The sequence below is a fragment of the Peromyscus californicus genome, unplaced genomic scaffold (assembly GCF_007827085.1).
Source record: "Peromyscus californicus insignis strain IS unplaced genomic scaffold, ASM782708v3 Scaffold_5__1_contigs__length_169319896, whole genome shotgun sequence".
Lineage (NCBI taxonomy): Eukaryota > Metazoa > Chordata > Mammalia > Rodentia > Cricetidae > Peromyscus > Peromyscus californicus.
Window position 1 is genome coordinate 70565496 of NW_026294573.1, and position 18223 is coordinate 70583718.

The following is an 18223-nucleotide window of genomic DNA, read 5'->3' on the forward strand; positions in this document are numbered from 1 at the left end:
GAAATCAGTTCTTTCCATCTGTAATGTGGGTCCAGGGATTGAACTGAAGTCATCAGGCTTAGAGGCAAGTGCTTTTAGGAAGATTTTAATGTTACCTTCAGGACATATCTGGTGTACAACATTAAATGCTTGTGCTATTATTTAGATAATGAACTTCAGTGTTTATCCTCAATTTATGGATCCCATATAATATATATAATCTACTTACAAAATAAAATTTTCTTAATCCCAAGATTGTTCAGGTGCTTTCATGGTCGTTGTGGACATGCAGAGGCATGAAAATCATAAGCCTCAATGCACTTGTTACAGCTGAAGTTGAGCAAGATGATTGTCTACTATCTTGTTTCAGTTTGAGTAGACTTGCCCTTGGATAATTCTGGAGAGATTGGATCTAGTATCTTATATTGGCTATTGAAATCTACCGATGCTCAAATGCTCCATCTAAAATGGTGTAATATTTTCATATAATCAATGAACATACTCCCATATGTTTTAAATCACCTCTCAATTGTTTACAATACATGATTTAATGCAAATTCCATGTAAGGAGTTAAATGTAAGAAATAACTTGAACCGTGTTTCCCACCATGATGATGGTGGACTAAACCTCTGAACTGTAAACCAGCCCCAGTTAAATGTCTTCCTTTATCAGAGTTGCCATAGCCATGGTATCTCTTCACAGCAATAGAAATCCTAACTAAGACAGTATGTAATCAAAGTCCCCCCCCCCCCACGCAATACCACCTATTTTGTCTTGTTTTTAATTCTTCCTCTGACAGTGATAAGAACCTAGAAACACCAAAAAAAAAAAAAAAAAAAAAAAAAAAAGGAAAATCTGTCCATGTTAAGTACATCTGTACATATTTGGTACAGACACAAATTACCTTGGACAGTTTCAATCTGTCATTGGCGTAGAACCCTAGCATGTGGAGGGCTGGCCACTGTCCTACAAACTCACTGCCATTTTTGTCATGTTTTTAGCAACTTCTTTTTGCACTTTCTCCTGGTGGAAAATAAGATAATGGGGGACACATGGGTCATTAAGTTTTTCTTTAATCATGAAATATATTTACGACCATACATTTATCTTAACATAAATTTAGCAACAATACATATATATATTTCAGTAGTCTATAATTGTAGTTCTATTTATTTTTAAAACAATAATTTAGAAATCTAGATTTTTCTGGTGTCTATTTTCCATTGAATTGTATTTCGTGTTTAAAGATACTATTTGATCTACATATCAATAAATTTGGGTTAGGACATATAGCTTCATAGATTGCTTTATTTGGGGTTAGTGTATTGACTTTTGTCAATAAGAGATACTATGATTGATTTTTATTGATGCTCCTTAGCTATTTCAAGGTTCTATTCTCTGTTTCAGTTAACTAGAAATATCTATCATTTTAAATTTGCACTGCAAAGACTGTATTTCACAGAGTGTGGAAAGAGATGCTATTGCAGTAGAGATAATCGTAATTATTTTACCATCATAAATTGTGTATTTTAAAAACTTAAAAATTGGGCCTAGAGAGATGGATCAGTGGTTAAGAGTACTTATTACTCTCCTGGAGACCTTGGTTCATTTCTCAGCATACTCATATTGGTTCACAATCATCTTTAACTCCACTCCCAGGGGATCTGATACCCTCTTTGAGCCTCTGAGGTCATTGCACACATATGCTGCATGTACATACATGAAGATAAAACATGCATACACATAAAATAAAAACAAATAAAATTTTCATTGAAACTATTAAACTTTTTTCTTTTTGCTGTAACTTCATTGTCTTTAACTTGAAATATTTCTGTGATTATTGTAAGTATTGATTTTCTACTTTTATTTTTAGTTATCAGTTGTCATGTTGTGTCCTTTTACATTTTTAATTTTTTATTTAAATTTTTCCATCCAATTTTTAAAATTAATTAATATTTTTTCTGGCCCCATCGCAGTTTCCCCTCCCTCCTTCCTCTCCTCATAGTCCCCTCCCAACTTCCCCTCTTCCCACGATCCACTCCTCCTCTTCAGAAAAGGAGCAAGCCTCCCATGTCTATCAGCCAGCCATGGCATATCGAATTGCAGTAAGACTAGGCACCTCCTTTCCTATAAAGGCTGGACAAGGCAGCCCACCACTGGAAATATTGCCTGGTTACAGGAAATGCCAGGCTCAGGTTCCACATCCCCCATTGCTAGGAGTCTTATGTAGGGTCACCTTCATAGATTCCTTGGACTTTCTATTGCACTAGGTTTCTAACTCGTCCCAGAGATGTCTCCTGATTCGAGTTGTCTCTCCCAGTACTCTCCCTTCATCCTTCCCCAACCTGATCCCTCCTGTTCCCATGCCCACCCCCATCCAGATCCCTCCCCATCCACTGTGGTATCTATTCTATTTCCCCTTCACAATGAGATTCATGTATTCCTCTTTGAGCACTCTTTGTTACCTAGCCTCTTTGGGTCTGTGGATTGTAGCATGGTTCTCCTTTACTTTACAGCTAATATGCACTTATAAGTAAGTATATACCATGTTGTCTTTCTTGGTTGGGGTTCCTCACTCAGGATGATCTTTTCTAGTTCCATACATTTGGCTGAAAACTTCATAATATCAGTGTTTTTAACAGCTGAGTAATAATCCATTGTGTAAATGTAAATTTTTTTTATTTTTTTATTTTTTATTTTTTTTTACTCTGGCATGATCAGATACCAGATGGTCTGGGAATTGAACCCAGATCCTCTGGATCATCAGTCACTGCTCTTAACTGCTGAGCCACCTCTCTCCTAATGTACATGTTCTTTATCCATTCTTTGCTTGATGGATATACAGGTTGTTTCTAGTTTGTGGTTATTATGAATAAAGCTGCTATGAACATAGTTGAGCAAGTGTCCTTGTGGTAGGGTAGAGCAACCTTTCAGTACATGCCCAGGAGTGGTATAGCTTGGTCTTGAGGTCAATTCCCAATTTTCTGAGAAACCACCATATTGATTTCCAAAGTGGCTGTACAGGTTTACACTCCCATCAGCAATGGAGGAGTGCTCGCCTTGCTCCATGTCCTCACCAGCATGAGCTGTCACTTGTTGTTTTGATCTTAGTCATTTTGACAGGTATAAGATGGAATCTGAGAGTCATTTTGTTTTGTATTTCCTTGATGGCTAAGGATGTTGGACATTTCTCTAAGTGCTTCTCGGCCATTTGAGATTGCTCTGTTGAGAATTCTCTTTTTGGATTTGTATCCCATTTTTTTTCAAACTTTCTTTTTTATTTATTCTTTGTGTCTTTCACATCATGTATCTTGATCCCATTCATTTCTTTGTCCCTTCTCTCTGCCCTTGCAACTCCCCTAATAGAAGAAAATGTAAGAGAAAAAAGAAAAGGGGGAGGGAAAGGATAAAAGGTAAAATCTCATCATGGAAGCTGTAGTATGACACAGTAATTCATTCAGTAAACTCTTTTGTCTGTATATCTTTACTTGTTCATTGCAAAGAGTCATTGGTCTGGTTCAAGGCCTCTGGTTTCTGCTATGCTGTAGATGCTGGGCCCTCACTGGGACTCCTCTTGGATATCCTGTTGTTGTCCTGTGTCATGGAGGTCTCCAGCTTTGGGTCTGTGGGACCAGGCCCTTCATGTACTTCAGTAGATCATAGGTGCGGTAGATGTTGGGGTAGGCCAGCTCATAACCCTGGTTATAGGCCTGGGTAGTTGCAGGGTTGGTCAGCCTGCCAGCTCTCTCCCATTCTCACTACCAGGGTGAGTTCTGTAGCGCTGCTCTTGCTAATTCACACTTTGCAGCAGTGTGCAAGGGGTAGGGACAATTTTCCTGCTTTCGAGCCTTCAGGGTCAGCTCTCTTATACCTGGGCCATCAGTACTGTGTTGCCTTGGTGAGGTACAGGGATCACTCTCCTGATTGCTGCAGTTCGTGAGAAGCAGGAACAGTTCTCCCATTCTTATGGCCTCAGGGCCATTTGTCTCACCTGCCACAGGTGGTGAGGGGCTTTGTGGGGGCAGTGTGAAGGCATCCCTCCCTTGCCCATTCCACCATATGGCAGATGGGGGCAGGGCCAGATATCTCATACTCACAATCTTAGGCGGTTCACTCATACCCCTGTCAATAAGATCAGCTCTGCTGTGCTGCCCAGGTGAGGTACAGGGCCTGCTTTGCTGAGTGCTGTAGCTGGTAAGGAAGAGGATTAGCTCTCTCATCAGTTGCAGGTGGCAAGGCGTGAGGGGTCAGCAGGGACATCTCTCCCCCATCCACAGCATGACAGATGGGTAGTGGGGATGACTCTCCCATGCTCACAACTTTGGGTTGGCGCACCCACACCTCTGCCAACAGAGTCGGTTCTACTGTGCTGCCCAGTGAGGTACAGGGCCTGCTCTCCCAAGTGCTGCAGCTGGTGAGCAGCAGGGATGGTTGTCCTGCTCTTATGACCTCAGGGCCAGCTCTCTCACCTGCCTCAAACATAGATGGGTTGGATTGGGAGGGCATTCCTCCCCTGCCCATATTGCCATATGGCAGATGAGGGGTTGGGCCAGATTTCTCATGCTCATGGTCTCAGGTAGGCTCAATTGCTGTGGGATGCTGTGAATATGTGTTGCTCCCATTGGTTAGTAAATGAAGCTACTTTGGCCTATGCTAAGGTAGGATAAGAGCCAGGTGGGAAATCCAAACAGAGAGACAGGGAGACAAAGGGTGGAGTCAGGGCAGATGACATTCAGCTACCCAAGGAACAAGATACCAGCAGACCAGTAACACCACGAACATGTGGCAAAACACAGATTAATAGAAATGGGTTAATTTAAGATGTCAGAGCTAGCTAGCAATAAGCCTGAGCCACAGATCAAACGGTTTGTAATTAATATTAAGCCTCTCACTGGTTATTTGGGAATAGGAAGGTGGGAGAGATTCCTCTGTTTACACTCAAATGTGCCTCAGTTAACAGGGTCAGCTCAGCTGTGCTGCCCAGATGAGGTGCAGGGCCTGCTTTCCCAAGTGTTGCAGCTGGTAAAGGGGAGGGTCATCTCTGTTGCCAGCTGGAGGCTGTAGGGTTGAGGGGGGAGAGCATCTTTCCTTTGCCCCCACCACCATTTCACAGATGAACAAGGTGGTACCAGCTATGCCCCTCTTACACCCTCAGGACTGGCTCACCTGCACTACTGTCTAAAGGGTCAGCTCTACTGTGCTGCTCAGTCAAGGCATAGGGTCTATTCTCCTCAGTGTGGCAGCTGGTGAGGGGTTGGGTCAGGTAGAGAGGGGCAATGGAAGGAGGACATCTTTCCCTTACCCATGCCACCATATAGCATACGAGGGGCTTGTGACATGCTTCTCCATTCTCATGCCCTCAGGACCAGCTTGCCCTTACCCGTGAAAACAGGGTCAGCTCTATTGTGCTGCCCAGGTGAGGTGTAGGACCCTCTTTCCTGAGTGCTTCAGCTGGTGAGGGGCAGGAGAATTCTCCCTAGTGTTCCAGCCAGTGAGGGGCAGGGCTGGTTCTGTACAGCCCCATTCTGTCAGCCTTTGCTGGTATAAGGAGCCACTGAAATCAACACAGACCAAGGCTGCATCAGAGCAATAAATCCAGACATTAGCCCCAGTAGCCAAGGCCCAGACATCACCATGGCCCTGAGTAACAATCAAGCTACCCACTTCAGCCCATTCTTCAATTCTTTCACCTCTTCAGATATTCCTCTGTCCATAGGACATGAACCATTCTCTCTCTTTCTGTCTACCATACCACACCATATATTTGCTCACCATAGTAGTGCCGGTCTGCCTGGCCCCACAAAGTGCCAGGTGGGCTTGTGTTTTCTCCTTGGAACCCTGTGGTGGACAACTCCAGACATGCATGTGGGTCTCTTTGTCCCTCTACATCCCATGGTGCTGGGGAGGACCTTGTTTCCGCATCACAAAGAGATCATAATAGTGCCCAACTGCCTGGTGCCAGGCTCCTGTTTGTTATAGAGGAATTGCTGGAGTCCTCTTGAGGGCCAGCTGATTTTCTCAAAGAACCAACCATTTGGATTCTTTGATTCTTTGTATTGTTCTCTTTGCTTCTATTTTATTGATTTCAGCCCATAGTTTGATTATTTCCTGCCTTTTCCTCCTCTTGGGTGTGTGTGCTTTTTTGTTGTTGTTCTTCTAGAGCTTTCAGGTGTGCTGTTAAGCCCCTAGTATGAGATCTGTCTAATTTCTTTATGAAGGCACGTAGTACTACAAATTTTCCTCTTAGCACTGTTTCATTGTGTACCATAAGTTTGTGTATGTTGTACATTCATTTTCATTGAATTCTAGGAAGTCTTTGATTTCTTTCATTATTTCTTCCTTGACACAATGGTGACTTAGTAGAGAGTTGTTTGGTTTCCATGACTTTGTAGGCTTTTTGTTGTTTCTCTTGTTGTTGATATCTAGCTTTAATACATTGGGGTCTGATAAGGTAAAGAAGTTATTTCAATTTTCTTGTATCTGTTGACATTTGCTTTGTGATGGAGTATATGGTCAGTTTTGGAGAAGGTTCCATAAGGTGCTGAGAAGAAGGTATATTTTTTTGTGTTTGGGTGAAATGTTCAGTAGATCTCTGTTAGCTCCATTTGGGTCACAATGTCTGTTAGTTTCATTATTTCTCTGTTTAATTTTTGTCTGGATGACCATTGGCAAGAGTGGGGTATTGAAGTCTCCCAAAATTAATGTGTGAAGATCAGTATATGATTTAAGCTTTAGTAATGTTTCTTTTACAAATGTGGGTGCCCTTGTATTTGGGGCATAATTCTAAGAACTGCAATGTCCTCTTGCTGTATTTTTCCTTTGATAAGTATCAAATGTCCTTCTCCATCTCTTTTGATTAATTTTGGTTGGAAGTCCATTTTGTTAGATATTAGAATAGCTACAACAGCTTGCTTCTTAGATCCATTTGATTGGAAAATCTTTTTCCAACTCTTTACTCTGAAGTTGAGGTGTGTTTCTTGTATGCAGTAGAAGGATGGATCATCATGTTTTCATACCCACTCTGTTAGCCTGTGTCTTTTTATTGGGGAGTTGAGTCCATTGAAATTGAAAGATACTAGTGATCAATGATTGTTAATTCCTGTTATTTTGTTGTTGTTGCTGTTGGTGGTATGTGTGTGTGTGTGTGTGTGTGTGTGTGTGTGTGTGTGTGTGTGTGTGTGTGTGTGTGTTTTCCTTTTTTGTTTTTGCTGGTTTGAGGTTATTTATTGCCTGTGCTTTCATGGGTGTAGTTAACCTCCTTGGATTGGGGTTTTTCTTCTTGCACCTTTTGTTGGGCTGGATTTGTGGATCTATATTGATTAAATTTGACTTTGTCATGAAATATCTTGTTTTCTCCATCTGTGGTGATTGAAAGTTTTGCTGGATATAGTAGTCTAGGCTGACATCCATGGTCTCTTAGAGTCTGAAAGACCTCTGTCCAGGCTCCTCTGCTTTTAGAGTCTCCATTGAGAAATTGGGTATACTTATAATAGGTCTGCTTTTTTCCTTTGCAGCTTTTAATATTCTTTCTTTGTTCTGTATGTTTAGTGTTTTGATTATTATGGGACATGGGGATTTTTTGGGGGTGTTAAATCTATTTGGTGTTCAGCAAGCATCTTGTACCATCATAGGCATGCCCTTCTTTAGGTTAGGAAAATTTTCTCCTATGATTTTGTTGAATATATTTTCTGGGTCTTTGAGTTGATAATTGCCTTCTTCTATTCCTGTTATTCTTAAATTTGGTCTTTCATAGTGTCCCAGATTTCCTAGTAAGGAACTTTTTAGATTTAATTGACTGATTGATCTATTTCCTCTACTGAGATTCTCTCTTCTATCTCTTGTATTCTATTGATGATGCTGGTGTCTGTAGTTCCTGTTCACTTACCCAGATTTTCCACTTCCAGAATTCCCTCCATTTGTGTTTTCTTTATTGTTTCTAGTTCCATTTTCAGGTCTTGAACAGTTCCCTTCACCTGTTTGTTTTTTCTTGGTTTTCTTGGCATTCTTTAAGGGATGTGTTGATTTCCTCCATTTTTTGTTTGTCTTTTCCTCAATTTCTTTAAGGGAGTTTGTTCATTTCCTCTTTAGGATATCTGTCATCTTCATAAAGTTATTTTTAAGGTTGTTTTCTTGTGCTCCAGCTGCATTGGAATATTCAGGTCTTGCTGTCATAGAATACCTGGGATTTGATGTTACCATGCTGCCCTTTCTGTTATTGATTGTGTTCTTACACTGGAGTTTAGGCATCTGGGTTTGGGATGATTATAGGTCTACGTGTTGATTCCTGAGTTTGTCTTTATGGCATGGGTGTTTTGTTTCTTGTTTTCTGTTTTCTTTCTGGTCTTCTGACCTATGTGGTCAAGGGTTCTGGTGACTTGGAAGTCTTAAGGTTCAATAGGACATCCCCTGTGGGTTTTTTGTGGCCTGCAAGACCTCTGGGGTTTTGGATGCCAACCTTGCCTCTGTGGTTCTAAGCATGTGTGTGGCTTCTGGGGTTCTGGGTACTTGCTTGGTCTCTGGGATTCCTACTACAGTGTGGCCTCTGATAAAGCAGAAGTTTTCTGCCTAAGTTGTAGGCTGGGATATGGAGCTCAGGGTAGGGGGTGCAGGTAGGGGCTGCTGGGCCAACTTTAGGGAATAATAGCTGGCAGTGAGTAGTATCTTACTTTGGGTCCCTAGCTCCAGCCTGGCCTTGGGTAAAGCAGAAGTCTTCTTCCAAAGTTGTGGGCCAGAATATGGAGCCCAGGGGTGGGAGTGCCTTCTGGGAATGTTGAGTGTGCTTTAAGGAGTGTGAGCAGGAACCATAGGCGTTTTATCTGAGGTCCCTAGGACCAGTCTGGCCTCTGGTAAAGTAGCTGGAGTTGAGGGCCAGAATATGGAGCCCAGAAGAGGGGGTCTCCATTTTTAATTTTTAAAATTTACATTTGTAATGCTCTTAGTCCATTTTTTCTTTTGTAAATGGTATATAAATTCCCCAGCTCAAAGTCTCCCTCTCTTAATAGAATAAATTCTCTCTTTCACATTTGTTACACTAGTCTTTTTTTTTCCGGTGTTCCAATCTATCTCTTATATTTCCTTTGTATTATCATTTTCTGATTTACCTTCTGTGTGAAGTTATGTTTTCATTATTTTTCTTTGGTATTTTGTTCTCACAAACATTTCAATCTAATTTTTTTTCCAGCTAGTGCAGGAAAATTTGAGGGGAAAATGATAATGAAACTGAATTTGAATGCACTGTGCAAAGAAGACATAGAGATGCTTCCTGCTACCAGAGTTTTGGCAGCTTAGCTAGGATTTTAAAATATAGTTTATTTTAATAATTAATATGTAAATAACTTAATTTCTTTTTTCTAAGATGATTATTTTTGTATACAAACAAATAAGCATACTTTATTATCCTTATTTCAGTTTTTTCAATGATATTTCTTTTTTTAATTAATCTTTAAAAAATTTTATGTGCATTGGCATTTAGCTATGGGTGTTAGGTCCACCAGAATTGGAATTATAGACAGTTGTGAGCTGCTATGTGGGTGCTTGGAATTGAACCCGGGTCCTCTGGAAGAGCAGTCAGTGCTCTTAACCACTGAGCCATCTCTTCAGTCCCCCAAAGATATTTCTTACGATTGTATTTTCCAGCCTCTCAGTTAATATAATCAGCATAAATATATTTTGTAATTAAATTCACTTGAGATAGCAGCTAGTATGTACAAGTCTCTGTACAAAATGCTCATTTTTATCATAATTTTCTACATGAATTTTTCCCTTGAAATGGTAGGCCTGTCAAAGGGAATATCACCAGGTCAGTGACAGACCTACAGGGAGAAGTAACGTTTTGAGCACTTTCATCTGATTCTTGATGGTACTTTATGTTGAACTTTATTCTTTTCTAGTCATTTTAGCTTGGCCTAGTATTGATGCATGCCTAGCTGTTGCTAATTTTAAGGGCCAGGTTTCCTTTTGTCTCTTTTAGACCCTTTACCTTATGTGTTCCTTATGCTGCTACTGGTAGATTTCAATCAAATGGATCCTTGTACTGCTTGTTCAGAGAAATTTCTTAGTATTGGGCAAAAAGAAATTTTCTCTTGTTTCCAGTCACACTATTTCTTGTATTTCACTTCTTTGTTGCTGCTCTTTTCTACTGGGGAGTTAGGAGAAAATAAATAATAAATCATATAATTTTATTTCAAACTACCATATAGTATTATATTTATTAAGTATACATTGCTTGGAAGATGCTGTACTAAACAAACAATAAACAAACAAACAAACAAATCAAAAAAGGATTGCTAATAGTCTGAAAGGCAGCTTAACTTATGATATTCTGGAGAGGGAATTCTCGTCTAAGCCAGAGCAGACTGGAGCATGAAAGGCACCAGCAAATGACATAGCAAAGCCCCTAGACAGTCAAAAATGTTCTTGCTATTTGACAGATCCAAAGGAGGGATGAATGATTAATGCCCTGAAGTAGTGTGTCCTGGTAACTTCTGCATCTTGGAGGCTCCAGACAAGGATTGAAATATGCATATTCCAACCAGCAGGGAATTGGCTCTGAGCCTGATGAGGCTGAAGGAGATTTTATGCCAATTCCAATGTGGGTTTTCTTACAAACTAGAAATAAGGAAGAGCAGTATTAACCCATATGGTTACTTATCTAAAGGGAAATGGGGGACATCATTATGCTTTATCAATTTGATATTCTTGTCAGTTTAACCTTTGACTCGTATGCTTGCTTATTGTGAGGCAGGATGGACAGGCAGGACATGATAAGGGAAAGGAGTGAAGAAGTCTGTTTGAAGTCTTTTTATTAGCCAAGAGTCAGTAATTCTCCCATAATTAACAACACTTGCTATGAAGGTTGCTGGCAGAGAAGCAATATTCTTTTCATACAGAAATGCTTCAAATAATGATAAAGTAGCAGTGAATCATGCAGAATGATTTTCTCTAAGGTGTAAACCTACAATTTTATAGGAATTTCATAAGAAACTCCACAGTAAAAGGGACAACTTGACCTGTATGTAACACTTATGACTCATGTGTTTTTTTTTCCTGTCAGATTACTATCCTTTCCAAGTTATCTCTTGAGCCACTATATAATCTCATTTATCAGAGAGAGAGACATAGAGAGAAAGAGAGACAGAGACAGAGAGACAGACAGAGACAGACACACACACAGAGAATAAAAATGAAAGGAAGATTTTAGTAACCCTTTGAGATGTAACGAGAGCCACCAAAATGTTGTATATGACCACTGCTAAGACACTTAAGCATGGCTTTCTCTTGAGAAGCCCACATGTACAACTTTATAAGCCTTATTCTTTTCCTGAGTTCTTCTCTCTCTACTAACTCCTATGCTTACATCTTTATTAAATTTTCTTTTTAATAAAATCCAACTTGTTTCAAATTTCCACATCATCATCATCATCATCATTATCATCACCTACACCCAAACACTTTATCAACTGGGCTATCTCCCAAACAAAAAACCAACAAAGAAACCAAAAATGTAGAGGTCTTTTCTGGCATAAACCAATCACATTGTTTGAATTTATCCAGGGTGGGAGGTTGAAGATATTTCAATATTTATTTTAGATATTGACTTGGAAGCCCTCCACTAAGCAGGGCCTGTGGTACCAGACAAAAATAAAGGCAAGGAAGTCAATAAATGCAACAAAACCAGAATGGCCAAGATAGTTACCTTAGAAATACAGTTTAAGAAGCAGGGACTATATGACTCCACAGGGCAACAGACCTGTGCTCTGGCTGCCTTCTTCTGTGGACAACCAGATATTCCCAAGTTGCTTCTCTCCATTTAGCAAAGCGTTCAACAATCTTACATGCCTAGCAACTTCTGACTGTGGTATCTAAGTCTATGACTCTTTCCATACTCTGTCATTAATGTGGTTCAACCTAGGATGGCTATAATTAACTTTTTAGCCAAGGCAGCATCATATTCCCCTTTTCTTATTGTACCACCAGGAAAAGATGAAAACTTCAGACTTGGGAATCACTTTATTAGAATCTGAAAATTTATAATTTCTGTTTCAATTGGAATAGAAGAAGTAGATCCATTTGCCTTGATGCTTCTGTTTCTTAGGTAAATTTGGGCTGATTTTAAGGAATTGTGTCAATTGCTTCTGGCCATCAATAAAACTGGAGTCTCTCTCTATTTTTTTAAGGGTTTACTGATTTTCACCATCTACAGTAACTCTTTTTGGGTTTTCCGAGGTAAAGCATACTTTTGTTTGTTTGTTTTTTGAGACAAAGTTTCTCTGAGTAGCCCTGGCTGTCCTTAAATTCACATTATAGACTAGGCTGGCCTCAAACTCAGAGGTAAAGCATACTTTTAAGTCAATATGGAAGCTGTCAACATTCTTCACTTCCTATTAACTGCCACTTTTACCACTAGGGACAGAGTGACCTCTTAAAGCATAGGTCAATATACCAGACAGGTAATGAGAATGGGTGGCTTACTATTAATGGACTGTCTTATTTTTATGGAGTCCATCCACTGTATCTGCCAAGCATTGGGCTTATATCCCCGAAGAAATCATACCATTTAATCCTCATAGCAATCTGCTGAGGTAGAGCCTGTCATTAATTCTGTGTCATCTGCTCAAGCAACTAAGTGTTATGGAGGTTCAAGAGCTGGTCAGAGGTCACTGGGCTAGGCAGTCAGGGTGTGAATGCAGACAGCAAGGCTCTGCAGCTGGGGTTCATCACTGCTGCATTTTTGTATTCTACCACTTCGCTTTTTCAGGCTCTTGCCAAATGCATCAAGTTGCAGCTTTCACACATGATTATTAAGCGTAAAAGGCTGTGTTAACATTAACCTGAATAAGAACCTCTTCACAGGTGGGCAATTCTGAAGCACATTTTAGAGAAATAAATGCTTTCAAGGCTGGTCTGTATTTTGCTCGATAGTCCTTCATTTTTCCTTATCACTCAGCTCCAAATGATTAACTTGAAGTCAAAAGTCCTTTCTTGAAGCTTGTCCTCAATCTCTGGGCTGGCTCAGTTTCAAGGCTCTGCAGGGCTGCCTACAGCTAGCAGATGGCTATCTTCCTTCTGACTTGGCTGCACTGGGTCTGCTCACCATACTTAGGATTTTTGAAACAAATGAAAAATATGTTTTTTTTTCTTGTTCTAAGTACCCAGAGACTCTGAAAAATTCTCTAGTTAATTTAAGATTAATGGGGGAGGGGAGGGGAGAGAGAGAGAGAGAGAGAGAGAGAGAGAGAGAGAGAGAGAGAGAGAGAGAAGGGAGAGAATATTTTAAAGGATGTTTTTCTATACAGTGTATTTAGATCCCCCTGTGAATTTTCTCAGCAATCTGAAGAAGTGGTTGTTTCAACGCTATATGTTTTCTGTGCTCTAAAAGTATTTCAAAAAGGAGTAAGAAATGATCAACATTTACATGTAATATTATTTCACATCCACTTGACGGGTTATGCTCTCAATTTATCAATGGCTTCAGATTTTACACACCTAGTTCCTTAAAAATATTACTATTTTATTTTATGTATATGGGTGTTTTGTCTGTATTTATGCTGTTACCACATGCATACCTTGTGCTCTTGGAGACCAGAAGAGGGCACTGGGTACCTAGGAATTGGAATTATAAAAGGTTTTCTGAGCTGCAGTGTGGGTGCTGGGAGTTGAACCCAGGTCCTCTGGAAGAACAGCCATGTGCTTAACTGCTGAGGTACTTCACCAGACCAGAGAGCTAGTTTCCAAAAGCACTCATACATCATACATGTCCTGGTACATCTTAGACAAAACATTACATAAAGAGCTAGCTATAAATAGGACTCCTGGAAAGATCTGATTTTTTTTTTATGTATGAAAGCAATTCTTAGAAATGAAATTGAGGGTTGGGGTGATGACTCTGTCAGTAAATTACTTGTTTTACTATCATAGGTCCTGAGTTAGGATCCCCAGAACTCACATAAGTAGCTGGGTTTGGCGGAGCTTGCCTAGAATTCCAGAGCTGGAGAACCAGAGATAGATGGATTCCTGGGGCTTGCTGGCCAGCCAGTGAACTTCCAGTTCAGTAGACACCATGACTCAAAAAATACAATTAAGATACTAGTTGAAGAAATACCTGACATTAATTTCTGGTCTCCACATTCAGCTGCATACACATCAATGTCCACTTGTACTCTCTCTCTCTCTCTCTCTCTCTCTCTCTCTCTCTCTCTCTCTCTCACACACACACACACACACACACACACACACACACACACACTCCCTCTCTCTCTCTCTCTCTTTCTCACACACACACACACACACACAAAGAAAGAAAAGATGATTATAATAGATGTTGTGATTCTGCAGAAAATATTTTTTCTTAGCAGAGGAAAACAGCAAGGAGAGCACTAGGAAAGAATTTCAGTGATAATATAAAAACCCCCTAAGCCTGGCTCTGTGTTAGGAGATTGTGTGTATCACACAGGTACAGCCTGCATCAGAATTTGACCTGAGCTCAGGGCCTTGAGTTCTGCATTTAGGGGAATGTCTCTCATACAAGATTACAAAATTATGCATAGAAGTAAATATTTATTTAGAATGAGAAAATAATTTACCATGCTTCAGAGATTTGATAAGCCTTCAAATACAACAAACTTCATAAAACCCATGAAACACTGTTTTTTAAAATTAGCTCTTTGATACATTTGTTTTCTGTATCCTTTTTCTGGGCATGAGGCTCTGATAATCTTTTCATTTGAAATGATGTAGAAAGTGTGGGGACATGCCTAGAATGAGCCTTTAAGCAAGGTGTATCATTTTGATATACTGGGTTTATAAATAGATCGAGGGCGCCTCAAGGAAGAGGGTGGCTGTGCTATTGATTTTCAGCAGCTAGAAGAGTGACTGACATTGAAAATCACTAAACATGTTTGTTGAATAGAGAGGAATAATTAAGCAATGGATAGGGTTTCATTAAAAGATAATATGGTTTAGCTAAGAAACCACGACTTCGAATGTTGCTGAAAATGCTGCACGGGTCTCTCTCTCTCTTGTTCAAAGTGTTTGAATGCAGAGAGAATTTTAATGACATTACCTCCTTCATACACAGCTCCTTCCACCCCTCATCAGTCAATACTTGGTGGTTAAGCCAGACCCTGACCTGGATGTGCTGTGTGGCTCTATATTACTCTTTTATGGATGATGAGAATAAATAATGTGTACAAGGTTCTGGCCTTTCACAAGGTGATTTGGCAGAAAAAGTGCTGTAGAATGCTCTATTCTCATGACACCTATTCCAATCTAGCCACCAAAATGACCTCCTCACATCAGCTGAATGGTCTTTTCAAATGACCATTTACATGTGTTTTTCACCGAACTCTTACTGAATCCATTCCTGCGATGCACAAAATGAAGGAAAATAAAGAGAAAATGCATTTTGTAAGATAAAGGATTCTCCTTTTCCTTTTAAATAAAATGAGCTGGGAAGAGGCAGAGAACTTTTATGATTCAGTAATGGCCAAGATATGATGCTCTTCAGCTCACAAATCAAAGAGGCACAAGCTGCAAAAGCTTCAATTTTGAAGAGAACAGCTCAGGGCCAGGCAAAATGTCATCCTTTTTATAGGTTCAACAAAATTCTTCTGTTTTTCATCTTGCAACACAGGCATTAGATCAGCTCTTCAAGTCCCTGGGATGTCTGGAATACTGACTTGTATGCACTTTCTAAAACATAGGGTCAAGTGCGAATAAATGCTACAGAAAAAAGAGAAAATAACACAAGAGAGAGACTCAAAATGGCTGAGTAGAACCTTGACTGAAGGCATGTCAAGAGGAGTTTTTTTAGAGTCACATAAATGCCCCCCAGAGCTTATCACCACGAGCATTCACACTAATGAGAGGGACTGACTTAGAACACGGTAGGGGCTGAGGAGATCATCATGGGACAGTTCTCTCGTGCTAACATTTAAAATTTATACTGGGGGATAAACTGGCTGTAAGGGTCTATTATTGAGAACAAAATGCTTCAAAGAGAAAGAAGACTCTGAACACAGCGAAACTTATTATATGCCATGTTTCTGGTTTTTATGATGACACTTGACAGTCTGATAGACCAGCTCTTTTAAAGAGCTCTCTTTTATTAGTTAATGGATTTAGGAGATTAGAATATTTCCTCTTCTCAATTAATATTTTCATTGTGAAGCTTTGTTATTTCATTCAAAATAAAACTTAATTAAACACAATTAGGTACTTCCTAGGAAAGGAGAGTTGTAATATCTGACTCTTAGACATTCACAGAGACAGATGCAATGTGATTCAATTGTTTATGAATTTATTCATGAAACAAACACTGCAAAGGATATTCAATGACCGTTTAATGCATTTTTACTGTACCAATCTCCAAATTAATAAGTCAAGATTCTAGTTTCATACATACAATGGACAGGCTCAGATTTTAAAACTGTCAAATTTCTATGTCCATATGGATGTTGACAGATCAAAGCTGGTAAAGAATGAAATCTAGCCAGGAGCAATGATATATGATTTTAATTCCAGCACTCATTAGGCAGAAGCAGGTGGATCTTTATGAGATTGAGGTCAGCCTGGTCTACATAGCAAGTTCAAAGCCTTCCAGGATTACATAGTGAGACCCTGTGTCAAAAAACAATAACAAAGCAATAACAACAACAAAAAGAATAAAATTTAAGTCCAGCTGAAGAACAAAATCTGGTGAGCAAAGCATTTAGTGAGATGTTTTTGTTACACCGAGAAGTAATGGAAAATTTCGTGGAGCTTACTTGTACTTTGAATTTTGAATTGTAATCAAATACAGCTATAGCCAGATATGGATTAGTTCTGTATACTTGAACAATCATATATAATACTGTTCCCTTGTCAGCATCAAGACAGCTTCCTCATCATTTTTATTGACTGCCAGGTGATGTCTAACTTTTAAAAATTAATTCATGGTCTATCTGAGTCAGTTCAACTTGCCAAAGAAAATAAAGCACATATTACAGTTGAACAAGATATATTGCATAAAACAACTTTATGTTGAATATTTAAAAATGCCTTCTTTTAACAAAAATTGAATTTTTATAAATTAATCTGGGTAAAAATATTTGGAAGCTGCATATTTCAGCTGAAGTGTTCCAGGTTTTCGAAGTAAAATCAGTTTATAATGCTCTTAGCTTAGAAGTTTTAGATTTGCATTTGTAATTTGGAATGTCTGGAGAAGTTAGGAAGCTAGGATGGGCTCAAACAATGGGGGAGAGGAGGCTTTTTTAATTGTTTTAATTATTATTATTATTATTTTTACATTTTGCACTTGGCTGAGCTCCTGGAATTCAGTTGAAGAGAGGGAGGGGGGATTATTGGAGCAAGAGGGATGGGATCATATGGGAAAAACCACAGAGATAGCTCACCCAAGCTAGTGGGAACTCAAAGACTCTGGACTGACAGCTGGGGAGCCTGCATGAGACCACACTAGGACCTCTGAATGTGGGTGACAGTTGCATGGCTTGATGTGTTTGTGGGTCCCCTGGCGATGGGACCAAGATTTATCTCCGGCACAGGAACTGGCTTTTTAGAGCCCATTCCCTATGGTGAGATGTCTTACTCAGCTGAGAAGAGGCTTTAAAGGGTGTGGGATAGTAGAAACACATAGACTGTGAGAGTAGAGTGGAATACTGGGGCTAAAGATTTAAGTAGAATCGGGGCAGGGCAATAAGGAAGAACATGAATGAAGCACTCTATGGAAACCCACTTCTTTGTAAGCTCATTAAAATTATTATAAAAAGTGGGAGAGAAAGAACAAACATGAAGATGGAAGAGGGGTGTGTTGGGGAGATTTGTGGGGGAGTCATAGTAAGATCAAGGTACATTGTATAGATATTTGAAATTGTTGAAGAATACGTATAGAAAAATACTAAAATGTTGACTGTCATTCAGATTACATCAAATGTGCTGGTTCAACAAGGGTTGAACCAAATGAATCTTTTTTTAAAAGATTCATTTATTTTGTTTGTGTATATGATATTTGCTTGCATGTATTTAAATGTACTATGTGTGTGCTTGTTGTACATGGAGAACACAAAAGGGCATCATGTTCTCTGGAGTTGGAGTTGTAAACCACTATGTGGAGTTCGGGAATCTAACCTGATCATTTGCAAGAACAGTAGGTGCTTTTAACCACTGAGTCATCTTTCCAACCCTGATTTACTGAGTTTTATGCTAGACTTTAGGAACAGAAGAGGAATAAAACAAGTGTATGTGCAG